The sequence below is a fragment of the Bombina bombina genome, chromosome 7 (genome assembly GCF_027579735.1).
Source record: "Bombina bombina isolate aBomBom1 chromosome 7, aBomBom1.pri, whole genome shotgun sequence".
Taxonomy (NCBI): Eukaryota; Metazoa; Chordata; class Amphibia; order Anura; family Bombinatoridae; genus Bombina; species Bombina bombina.
The window spans coordinates 450,041,946-450,054,435 of NC_069505.1; the positions used below are offsets into that span (position 1 = coordinate 450,041,946).

The following is a 12,490-nucleotide window of genomic DNA, read 5'->3' on the forward strand; positions in this document are numbered from 1 at the left end:
ACTGCTAGATTTATATTTAGATTGTTATGTGCGAGTATAGGGACTATGTTGCTTGCACATACACACACACACATAAACCTGTATATATATATATATATATATATATATATATATATATACACACACACAGAGAGTCATTGTCATGTTGGAAGGTAAACCTTCTTCCCATTGACAACTTCCTCGCAGAGGGCAGCAGATTTTCCTCAAGAATTTGACAGAATTTTGCCCCATCCATTATTAGGCCAAATAATCCTGATCCAGAGAGGGTCTTTGTTGTGCCAATTACTTTCCACTTCTTAATAATAGACTTCACTGTGCTTCTAGGCATTGATAAAGCATTTGATATTTTCTTGTATCCATCTCCTGACTTGTGCCTGTCCACAACTTTATTCCGGAGATCTTATGACAGTACCTTTCCACCCATGGTTGATTGTTTGCTTCATTTGCACTACCAGGGACTGAGATGCTCAAGGAAAGGTCTTTTCACGCTGAACTAATCAATATGACCACAGCTAATCACAGTTGAAGGTCAAATGGCTTTGTGTGTGCCGTTGAGAAGGTGATTAGCTACACCTGATTGCACACACTAATATAAAGAGTTCCTTCTGTCTCACATACACATAGCCCCCTCCCCAGTACCTTATATACAGATATATATATATTATAAAAAGGTATCTATGCCTCTTGCACACACTTATATAGTTACCTCTGTCTCACATACACACAACCCCCTCCCCAGTACCTTATATACAGATATATATTATTATAAAAAGGTGCCTCTGTCTCTTGCACACACTAATATAAAGAGTTCCCTCTGCCTCACACACACACACAGCCACTCCCCAGTACCTTATATACAGATATATATTATTATAGAAAGGGTCCCCTCTGTCTAATACACACAGCCCCTTCACAATACCTTATATACAGATATATAAAAGTATAGAGAGGTTCCCTCTACCTCACACACAGCACCCTGACCAGCACCTTATATACAGATATATAATAATATAGAGAGGTTCCCTCTGTCTCTCATACACACAGCCCCTCCCCAGTACCTTATATACAGATATATAATATTATAGAGGTCCCCTCTGTCTCACACACACAGCCCCCTCCCCAGTACCTTATATACAGATATATAATATTATAGAGGTTCCCTCTATCTCATACACACACAGCCCCTCCCCAGTACCTTATATACAGATATATATTATTTTAAAAAGGTGCCTCTGTCTCTTGCACACAATAATATAAAGAGTTCCTTCTGTCTCTCACACACAGCCCCTCCCCAATACCTTATATACAGATATATAATATTATAGAGATAGAGAGGTTCCCTCTGTCTCACATACACACACAGCCCTTCCCCAGTACCTTATATACAGATATATATTATTATAAAAAGGTACCTCGGCTTCTTGCACACTAATATAAAGAGTTCCCTCTGTCTCATACACACAGCCCCTTCCCAGTACCTTATATACAGATATATATTATAGAGAGGTGCCCTCTATCTCATACACACACAGCCCCTTCCCAGTACCTTATATACAGATATATATTATTATAAACAGGTGTCTCTGCCTCGTGCACACACTAATATAAAGAGTTCCCTCTGTCTCACACATAGCCCCTCCCCAGTACCTTATATACAGATATATAATATTATAAAAAGGTGCCTCTGCCTCTTGCACATACTAATATAAAGAGTTCCCTCTGTCTCACATACACAGCCCCTCCCCAGTACCTTATATACAGATATATATTATTATAGAGAGGTTCCCTCTGTCTCACACACAGCCCCTCCCCAGTACCTTATATACAGATATCATATTATAGAGAGGTTCTCTCTGTCTCACACACACAGCGCCTCCCCAGTAGCTTATATACAGATCTATATTATTATAAAAAGGTGCCTCTGCCTCTTGCACACTCTAATATAGAGAGTTCCCTCTGACTCACATACACATAGCCCCCTCCCTAGTACCTTATATACAGATATAATATTATAGAGAGGTCCCCTCTGTCTCACACACACAGCCCCTCCCCAGTACTTTATAGACAGATATATAATATTATAGAGAGGTTCCCTCTGTCTCACACACACAGCCCTTCCCCAGTACCTTATATACAGATATATAATATTATAGAGAGGTCCCCTCTGTCTCACACACACAGCCCCCTCCCCAGTACCTTATATACAGATATATAATATTATAGAGGTTCCCTCTATCTCATACACACACAGCCCCTCCCCAGTACCTTATATACAGATATATATTATTTTAAAAAGGTGCCTCTGTCTCTTGCACACAATAATATAAAGAGGTCCTTCTGTCTCACACACACAGCCCCTCCCCAGTACCTTATATACAGATATATAATATTATAGAGAGGTTCCCTCTGTCTCACATACACACACAGCCCCTCCCCAGTACCTTATATACAGATATATATTATTATAAAAAGGTACCTAGTCCTTTTGCACACACTAATATAAAGAGTTCCCTCTGTCTCATACACACAGCCCCTTCCCAGTACCTTATATACAGATATATATTATAGAGAGGTACCCTCTATCTCATACACACCCAGCCCCTTCCCAGTACCTTATATACAGATATATATTATTATAAACAGGTGTCTCTGCCTCGTGCACACACTAATATAAAGAGTTCCCTCTGTCTCACACATAGCCCCTCCCCAGTACCTTATATACAGATATATAATATTATAAAAAGGTGCCTCTGCCTCTTGCACATACTAATATAAAGAGTTCCCTCAGTCTCACATACACAGCCCCTCCCCAGTACCTTATATACAGATATATATTATTATAGAGAGGTTCCCTCTGTCTCACACACAGCCCCTCCCCAGTACCTTATATACAGATATCATATTATAGAGAGGTTCTCTCTGTCTCACACACACAGCGCCTCCCCAGTAGCTTATATACAGATCTATATTATTATAAAAAGGTGCCTCTGCCTCTTGCACACTCTAATATAGAGAGTTCCCTCTGACTCACATACACATAGCCCCCTCCCTAGTACCTTATATACAGATATAATATTATAGAGAGGTCCCCTCTGTCTCACACACACAGCCCCTCCCCAGTACTTTATAGACAGATATATAATATTATAGAGAGGTTCCCTCTGTCTCACACACACAGCCCTTCCCCAGTACCTTATATACAGATATATAATATTATAGAGAGGTCCCCTCTGTCTCACACACACAGCCCCCTCCCCAGTACCTTATATACAGATATATAATATTATAGAGGTTCCCTCTATCTCATACACACACAGCCCCTCCCCAGTACCTTATATACAGATATATATTATTTTAAAAAGGTGCCTCTGTCTCTTGCACACAATAATATAAAGAGGTCCTTCTGTCTCACACACACAGCCCCTCCCCAGTACCTTATATACAGATATATAATATTATAGAGAGGTTCCCTCTGTCTCACATACACACACAGCCCCTCCCCAGTACCTTATATACAGATATATATTATTATAAAAAGGTACCTAGTCCTTTTGCACACACTAATATAAAGAGTTCCCTCTGTCTCATACACACAGCCCCTTCCCAGTACCTTATATACAGATATATATTATAGAGAGGTGCCCTCTATCTCATACACACCCAGCCCCTTCCCAGTACCTTATATACAGATATATATTATTATAAACAGGTGTCTCTGCCTCGTGCACACACTAATATAAAGAGTTCCCTCTGTCTCACACATAGCCCCTCCCCAGTACCTTATATACAGATATATATTATTATAGAGAGGTTCCCTCTGTCTCACACACAGCCCCTCCCCAGTACCTTATATACAGATATCATATTATAGAGAGGTTCTCTCTGTCTCACACACACAGCGCCTCCCCAGTAGCTTATATACAGATCTATATTATTATAAAAAGGTGCCTCTGCCTCTTGCACACTCTAATATAGAGAGTTCCCTCTGACTCACATACACATAGCCCCCTCCCTAGTACCTTATATACAGATATAATATTATAGAGAGGTCCCCTCTGTCTCACACACACAGCCCCTCCCCAGTACTTTATAGACAGATATATAATATTATAGAGAGGTTCCCTCTGTCTCACACACACAGCCCTTCCCCAGTACCTTATATACAGATATATAATATTATAGAGAGGTCCCCTCTGTCTCACACACACAGCCCCCTCCCCAGTACCTTATATACAGATATATAATGTTATAGAGGTTCCCTCTATCTCATACACACACAGCCCCTCCCCAGTACCTTATATACAGATATATATTATTTTAAAAAGGTGCCTCTGTCTCTTGCACACAATAATATAAAGAGGTCCTTCTGTCTCACACACACAGCCCCTCCCCAGTACCTTATATACAGATATATAATATTATAGAGAGGTTCCCTCTGTCTCACATACACACACAGCCCCTCCCCAGTACCTTATATACAGATATATATTATTATAAAAAGGTACCTAGTCCTTTTGCACACACTAATATAAAGAGTTCCCTCTGTCTCATACACACAGCCCCTTCCCAGTACCTTATATACAGATATATATTATAGAGAGGTGCCCTCTATCTCATACACACCCAGCCCCTTCCCAGTACCTTATATACAGATATATATTATTATAAACAGGTGTCTCTGCCTCGTGCACACACTAATATAAAGAGTTCCCTCTGTCTCACACATAGCCCCTCCCCAGTACCTTATATACAGATATATAATATTATAAAAAGGAACCTCTGCCTCTTGCACACACTAATATAAAGAGTTCCCTCTGTCTCACACACACACAGCCCCTCCCCAGTACCTTATATACAGATATATATTATTATAGAGAGGTTCCTTTTGTCTCACACACAGCCCCTCCCCAGTACCTTATATACAGATATATAATATTATAGAGAGGTTCCCTCTGTCTCACACACACACAGCCCCTCCCCAGTACCTTATATACAGATCTATATTATTATAAAAAGGTGCCTTTGCGTCTTGCACACTCTAATATAAAGAGTTCCCCCTGTCTCATATACACATAGTCCCCTCCCTAGTACCTTATATACAGATATAATATTATAGAGAGGTCCCCTCTGTCTCACACACACAGCCCCTCCCCAGTACTTTATAGACAGATATATAATATTATAGAGAGGCTCCCTCTGTCTCACACACACAGCCCCCCCCCCCCAGTACCTTATATACAGATATATAATATTATAGAGAGATTCCCTCTGTCTCACATACACACAGCCTCTCCCCAGTACCTTATATACAGATATATAATATTATAGAGAGATTCCCTCTGTCTCACACACACAGCCCCTCCCCAGTACCTTATATACAGATACATAATATTATAGATTCCGTCTCACACACACACAGCCCCTCCCCAGTACCCTATATACAGATATATAATATTATAGAGCGATTCCCTCTGTCTCACACACACAGTCCCTCTCCAGTACCTTATATACAGATATATAATATTATAGATTCCCTGTCTCACACACACACACAGCCCCTCACCAGTACCTTATATACAGATATATAATATTATAGAGGTTCCCTCTGTCTCACACACACAGCCTCTCCCTAGTACCTTATATACAGATCTATAATATTATACAGAGGTTCCCTCTGTCTCCCACACACACAGCCCTTTCCCAGTACCTTATTTACAGATATATAATATTATAGAGAGGTTCCCTCTGTCTCACACACACAGCCCCCACCCCAGTACCTTATATACAGATATATAATATTATAGAGAGGTTGCCTCTGTCTCACACACACAGCCCCTCCCCAGTACCTTATATACAGATATATAATATTATAGAGAGGTTCCCTCTGTCTCACACACACAGCCCCCTCCCCAGTACTTTATATACAGATATGTAATATTATAGAGAGGTTCCCTCTGTCTCACACACACAGCCCCTTCTCCAGTACCTTATATACAGATATATATTATAGAAAGGTTCCCTCTGTCTCTCACACACACACAGCCTCTCCTCAGTACCTTATATACAGATATATAATATTATAGAGGTTCGGTTCCCTCTGTCTCAAACACACAGCCTCTCCCTAGTACCTTATATACAGATCTATAATATTATACAGAGGTTCCCTCTGTCTCTCACACACACAGCCCTTTCCCAGTACCTTATTTACAGATATATAATATTATAGAGAGGTTCCCTCTGTCTCACACACACAGCCCCCTCCCCAGTACCTTATATACAGATATATAATATTATAGAGAGGTTCCCTCTGTCTCACACACACAGTCCCTCCCCAGTACCTTATATACAGATATATAATATTATAGAGAGGTTCCCTCTGTCTCACACACACAGCCCCCTCCCCAGTACTTTATATACAGATATATAATATTATAGAGAGGTTCCCTCTGTCTCACACACACAGCCCCCTCCCCAGTACCTTATATACAGATATATAATATTATAGAGAGGTTCCCTCTGTCTCACACACACAGCCCCTTCTCCAGTACCTTATATACAGATATGTATTATAGAAAGGTTCCCTCTGTCTCTCACACACACACAGCCTCTCCTCAGTACCTTATATACAGATATATAATATTATAGAGAGGTTCCTCTGTCTCACACACACACATAGCCCCCTCCACAGTACCTTATATACAGATATATAATATTATAGAAAGGTTCCCTCTTTCTCACACACAGCCTCTCCCCAGTACCTTATATACAGACATATAATATTATAGAGAGGTTCCCTCTGTCTCTCACACACACAGCCCCTGTACATTATCCACATGTATAATATAGAGATGATCCTCTGTACACACTGCAGTGCCGTACCTGATATAATTATCTAAGCACTTAGCACTGACAGCTTGTTCCTAATAAGCTAAAGGACCAGTGATTTCATTGCAGCTTTTTCACCTTTGGCCACAGCAGTCATGTGACTGATGACATCACGGGTTCTTTAGCTGGTGGGAACTAGCTGCTACGGTTTCAGAGATAAATGGTAAATATTAACAAAGACCCCTTTGTAATACTGGTAAATACCTATATATAATGTACTAATGATGTCTGTGTGTATGAGGCAGCAGGAACTCATGTGTGTGTAATACAGGGGGAGCCTCTCTATAATATTTTATATCTGTTTATAATCAACTGGGGAGTGATCTGTGTGTGTAATACAGAGGGAGCCTCTCTATAATATTTTATAATCAACAGGGGAGTGGTCTGTGTGTATAATATTTTATATCTGTATATAAGGTACTCTGGGGAGGGGCTGTGTGTGTGTGAGACAGAGGGAACCACTCTATAATATTATATATCTGTATATAAGGTACCAGGGAGGGGCTGTGTGTGAGTGAGACAGCGGGAACATCTCTATAATATTATATATCTGTATATAAGGTACTGGGGCGGGACTGTGTGTGTGTGAGACAGAGGAAACCTCTCTATAATATTATATATCTGTATATAAGGTACCAGGGAGGGGCTGTGTGTGAGTGAGACAGAGGGAACCTCTCTATAATATTATATATCTGTATATAAGGTACTGGGGAGGGGCTGTGTGTGTGTGAGACAGAGGGAACCTCTCTATAATATTAAATATCTGTATATAAGTTACTGGGGAGAGGCTGTGTGTATGTGAGACAGAGGGAATCTCTATAATATTATATATCTGTATATAAGGTACTGGGGAGGGGGCTGTGTGTGAGACAGAGGGAACCTCTCTATAATATTAGATATCTGTATATAAGGTACTGGGGTGGGGCTGTGTGTGTGTGAGACAGAGGGAACCTCTCTATAATATTATATATCTGTATATAAGGTACCAGGGAGAGGCTGTGTGTGAGTGAGACAGAGAGAACCTCTCTATAATATTATATATCTGTATATAAGGTACAGGGGAGTGGCTGTGTGTGTGTGTGAGACAGAGGGAACCTCTCTATAATATTATATATCTGTATATAAGTTACTGGGAGAGGCTGTGTGTATGTGAGACAGAGGGAATCTCTCTATAATATTATATATCTGTATAAAAGGTACTGGGGAGGGGCTGTGTGTGAGACAGAGGGAACCTCTCTACAGATATCCCAACTCTCCCTGAAGTTCAGGGAGTCTCCCTGATTGTAATAGCGAGTCCCTGATGCCAGCAAATGGAATGCAATCTCCCTGAAACTCCAAGTACCATGATCCAATGTGGCCCAAATCCGGAAAAGTGTTTCTTTAAGGAATGCCTTTAGTTGCTGGGACGTTATAGAACCCTCAAAGCATGCATCAGCATATCCCCCAACTGTCCCGATTTTCGCGGGACAGTCCCGATTTTCGGGGTCTGTCCCCCTGTCCCGGATTGCTAGCCATCTGTCCCGATTTGCCCCATGCATTAAAAAAATAAAATAATTTTTTTTTAAATTCTATTGGGCCCATACTCAGAAGCAGCTGGCTTTGTTCTTACGGGGTTAGATGCCCGTTAGATTCCCTGTGGAAAAGGAATGGTGTGTGGGTTAAGCAGGAGTAAGAAGGCTGTATACACTCTGAACACGGGTAATAGTGACCTCTCTAACCTACCTCTGGTAGTGATGATGTCTAACCCCTGGTGATAATACTAGCATGCCTTCAGTTTTATACAATGAGCAGTGCTAATACCAGGGTAACGAACAGTGGCAGCCGTAGACTGCCAGCTAATGTGCTTGCCAACCCCAGGACCCCATACAATGAATTACAGATACCCATATATGATGTTGTGTGTGTATCTGTATCCATAACTGTGTGTGTGTATCTGTATGTATAAGTTTATGCTATGTAGTGTGTGTGTGTCTGCATGTATAAATGTAAGCTATGTAGTGTGTGTATGTGTATCTGCATGTATAAATGTGTATCTGCATGTATAAGTGTATGCTATGTAGTGTGTGTGTGTCTGCATGTATAAGTGTATACTATGTAGTGTCTGTGTATCTGCATGTATAAGTGTATGCTGCATGTATAAGTGTATGCTATGTAATGTATGTGTGTGTGTATCTGCATGTATAAGTGTATACTATGTAGTGTCTGTGTATCTGCCTGTATAAGTGTTTGCTATGTAGTGTGTGTGTATCTGCATGTGTAAGTGTATGCTATGTAGTGTGTGTGTATCTGCATGTGTTAGTGTATGCTATGTAGTGTGTGTGTATCTGCATGTATAAGTGTATGCTATGTAGTGTGTGTGTATCTGCATGTATAAGTGTATGCTATGTAGTGTGTGTGTATCTGCATATGTAAGTGTATGCTATGTAGTATGCTACTGTGCATTTTTGCTGACTTTAAAGGTCAGAATCTAGAATATTAATGGAGAATGCAGAGAGCAGTTTTAAAGAATTACATGTCCAATTAAGATAAAAATATTTAGCAATGTCTTTGCAAAGGCTAATTAAATACAGAGCTCACATAGCCATACCAGTGGTTTGAGCTTGTGTTTGATTTGCTGCCTAAGTGTATTAAAATATATGACTTGTTTTAGAATTGTATTTTTATTACTTTAATCTTATGATTTTTTTATGCCACGCCCACAACATTTCAAATTTTTTGCCGTGGGGGGGTGTCCCTCTTTTGAATTTTGAAATGTTGGGAGGTATGCATCAGTAACCAAAAAGCCCCCATTGATTTTAATAAAAGAAAACACAAATACTACCTTATTTACTGCACGTAATTAAACTTCGTATTCTAAAATATTTCAGCATTCAACAAGCGTACAATCACTGGAAAATAGGTTTGTTGTATGCGGTTGTGCAATAAAGCTACTTTTTTAATGTGCCTTTAGTGAGAAGCTACTTTAATGATAAGTCTCTATCTTATTTAAGGTTTCAAGGTGTCCAATATATAACTGGGAGGGGGGGTTGGCGGCGCAGTAACGGGTGAAGCCACCTCCCTGAAATTAGTTTTTGCAGGTTGGGATGTCTGTCTCCCCAGGAGCAGAACTTTTTTTTACTTTCTGCGATGAGTTTTTTTTTAGTTCAAAATTTTCTGCAGGTCATTTTGAAATAGAAATCAGTTTTAAATCGTTCATAAACAATATTTATTTCAAACATATGAAACAAAAATTTTTTATTTTTTTTTTAAACGAACTTTAATTTCTGTAATGTAACATCAGAAATCTTTCATACAACTTAGATTAAACATGGACTTAAAAAACAAAACAAAAAAAACATTCACATGTAGCATCAGCAATGCATCACAAATTTTGAATATATATGACTTAAGTTATGTAAAACATGGTAAACATTCACATGAACCATCACGAATTTTACATACAACTTTTGATGTCACATTTTCAGATTTTTTTTTCCAAGATGCAGATTTAAAGTGTCTGTAGTAAGATGGACCATATTTGCTTAGGAGGGCTGCTTTCAGAAATTTACGCGTTCCTTTGTATCCAGATCGGGGACCATTTAAAATGATGAATGTTCTTTGATCAGTTGTGCCGATTTCATCCCAGCTTCCATCACTTGCTCCTGGTCTGCTTGCCATTACTCTGGTAATTGTTGATCCCCAACTCTCGCATACTGCTTCAGATACTGGAATGGTTAATACAAAGGTTAGCAACTTTATGGCAAGAGCATACTTGTTTTTGCATTGTGCCACAATCATTTTAAACAGATTTTTCAGTTCATGAATGTTATGTTCTTTTCTCGAAGCAGTGATGATATTTATCATGCAGCTTAGAAGTTGTCTATGTTCAAAAAGCAGTTGATCTTTATTGACCGTTTTTAAAAACTGAAACGAGAACACACTGACATAATATAAAAAACTGGCTGAACTGGTGAAGTATTTTTCTGCCTGTTCAAGTGAAACTTTTGTGCTTGGAGATGTTAAATAATCTAGGTTGAACAGGAATTCTGCCCTATCAATCATAGTTTTTAAGCCCACTGTAGCAGATTCATTAGATTCATCATAAACTTCAATCTGTTCTAAAAGGGACTCTAGAAATAGTTAAAAATCACTGCAAATGTTTGAAAGCAGTACACAATCATTCTCCTGTTGTGAACTTGTTTTTGCAAATGATCTTAAAAGCTTTGAACTAACAGGAAGCTCAGTCAATGGAACTCCTTTAAAAACACCTTTTTTTAAATACTTCAGTACTCATTTTTATATTTCTGGAATAGTCATCAGGAAGAGCATCTATTTTAGTGCACAGTTCTTCTTTTGTCTGCGCGTTTGTCGTCAGATTTAATAAAAGGTCTTTCTGGATGTCTAAACCATTTTTCAGACTACTCATATAATGGAAAGTGTCCCATAGTAGATTATAGCTGGATTGCACAAGCTTTGAAATACTAGAAATAAAGGAATATATATCACTCAACAAAAGCACTGTGAAAATGTTTGATTTTAATATGTTTGTCTCTTAAAGGGACACTCAGGTTAAATAAAATTTTCATGATTCCGATACAGAATGTAATTTTAAACAACTTTCCAATTTACTTCCATTAAAAAAAATGTGCACAGTCTTTTATATTTACACTTTTTGAGTCACCAGATCCTACTGAGCATGTGCAAGAATTCACAGACTATACGTATATGCATTTGTGATTGGCTGATTGCTATCACATGGTACAAGGGGAGTGGAAATAGACATAACTTTGAAATTTGTTATAAAAAAATCTACTCATTTGAAGTTCAGACTAAGTGCTATTGCATTGTCTTGTTATCTTGCATTTGTTGATTATGCAAATCTAATGTGTTGACTAGTCCTTTAAGGCAAACAGATCTGGGCTTTTTTCACAGGCACTAACAAATGATCTGTAATCAGCAAGAAATGTTTTAAAAACTGAATCGGAGTAACTGGCAAACTTCATTGTCTTGAAAACTTTTGGTTTGTAAAAATAATCAGAAAATTCATCAGATGACTGCAGCAACAGCTCATACTTTTTACCAGTTGAAAATTCTTTCTTACTTTCAGCAACAAGACTGTGTCCTTTGTAAATAAGGTCTGGAACAGTAGCGTGCTTTTGTATCATTTCTATGCGGTGCATAGGATCCCACGATACAGGAACTTTATCCAAGGCTAGTTCCTGCCTAATAGGATCTGCTACTCCAAGTTTTATGTACTGACCATCGACTGCCAGACCAACAAAATTGTTTCTCAAGAAATGCGCATCAAAACCAAACTTACTACAGGTGTTAATTATGCTGTTAGCTAAACCTTTTCCTGTGAAGTTCTGTACAAAATTATGCTCCAAGTACACAGTGTTGTACAAATATTTATTGTCCATTTCAAAAACTGGTATAAGTAATCCAACTATATGTCTACTTCGATGATTTACTGTAATTTTGTCTGCCACAATGCCCACAGGAAGGTCACTAGTTGTGATGAAGGAGGCTATTTCTTTTTTTAGACTAGAATGAACAAATGGAAGAAACAACCTTGGAAATTCTTTAGAATGATTACTTACTCCTATACTACAACCACTGTTGTACA

The 12,490-nt window shown here is 38.9% G+C and overlaps 1 protein-coding gene across 2 annotated transcripts in view; it reads left to right on the forward strand.

Moving 5' to 3' along the window:
* Nucleotides 1-7,019: 7,019 nt before the first annotated feature.
* The window catches only part of LOC128635985 (gastrula zinc finger protein XlCGF8.2DB-like), an 83,635-nt gene continuing 78,164 nt past the window's right edge, over nucleotides 7,020-12,490 (forward strand). For both annotated transcript variants that reach the window (XM_053689061.1, XM_053689062.1), the window contains exon 1: nucleotides 7,020-7,048. The gene's annotated coding sequence lies outside the window, so the exon portion shown is untranslated. The remainder of the gene's footprint in view (nucleotides 7,049-12,490) is intronic.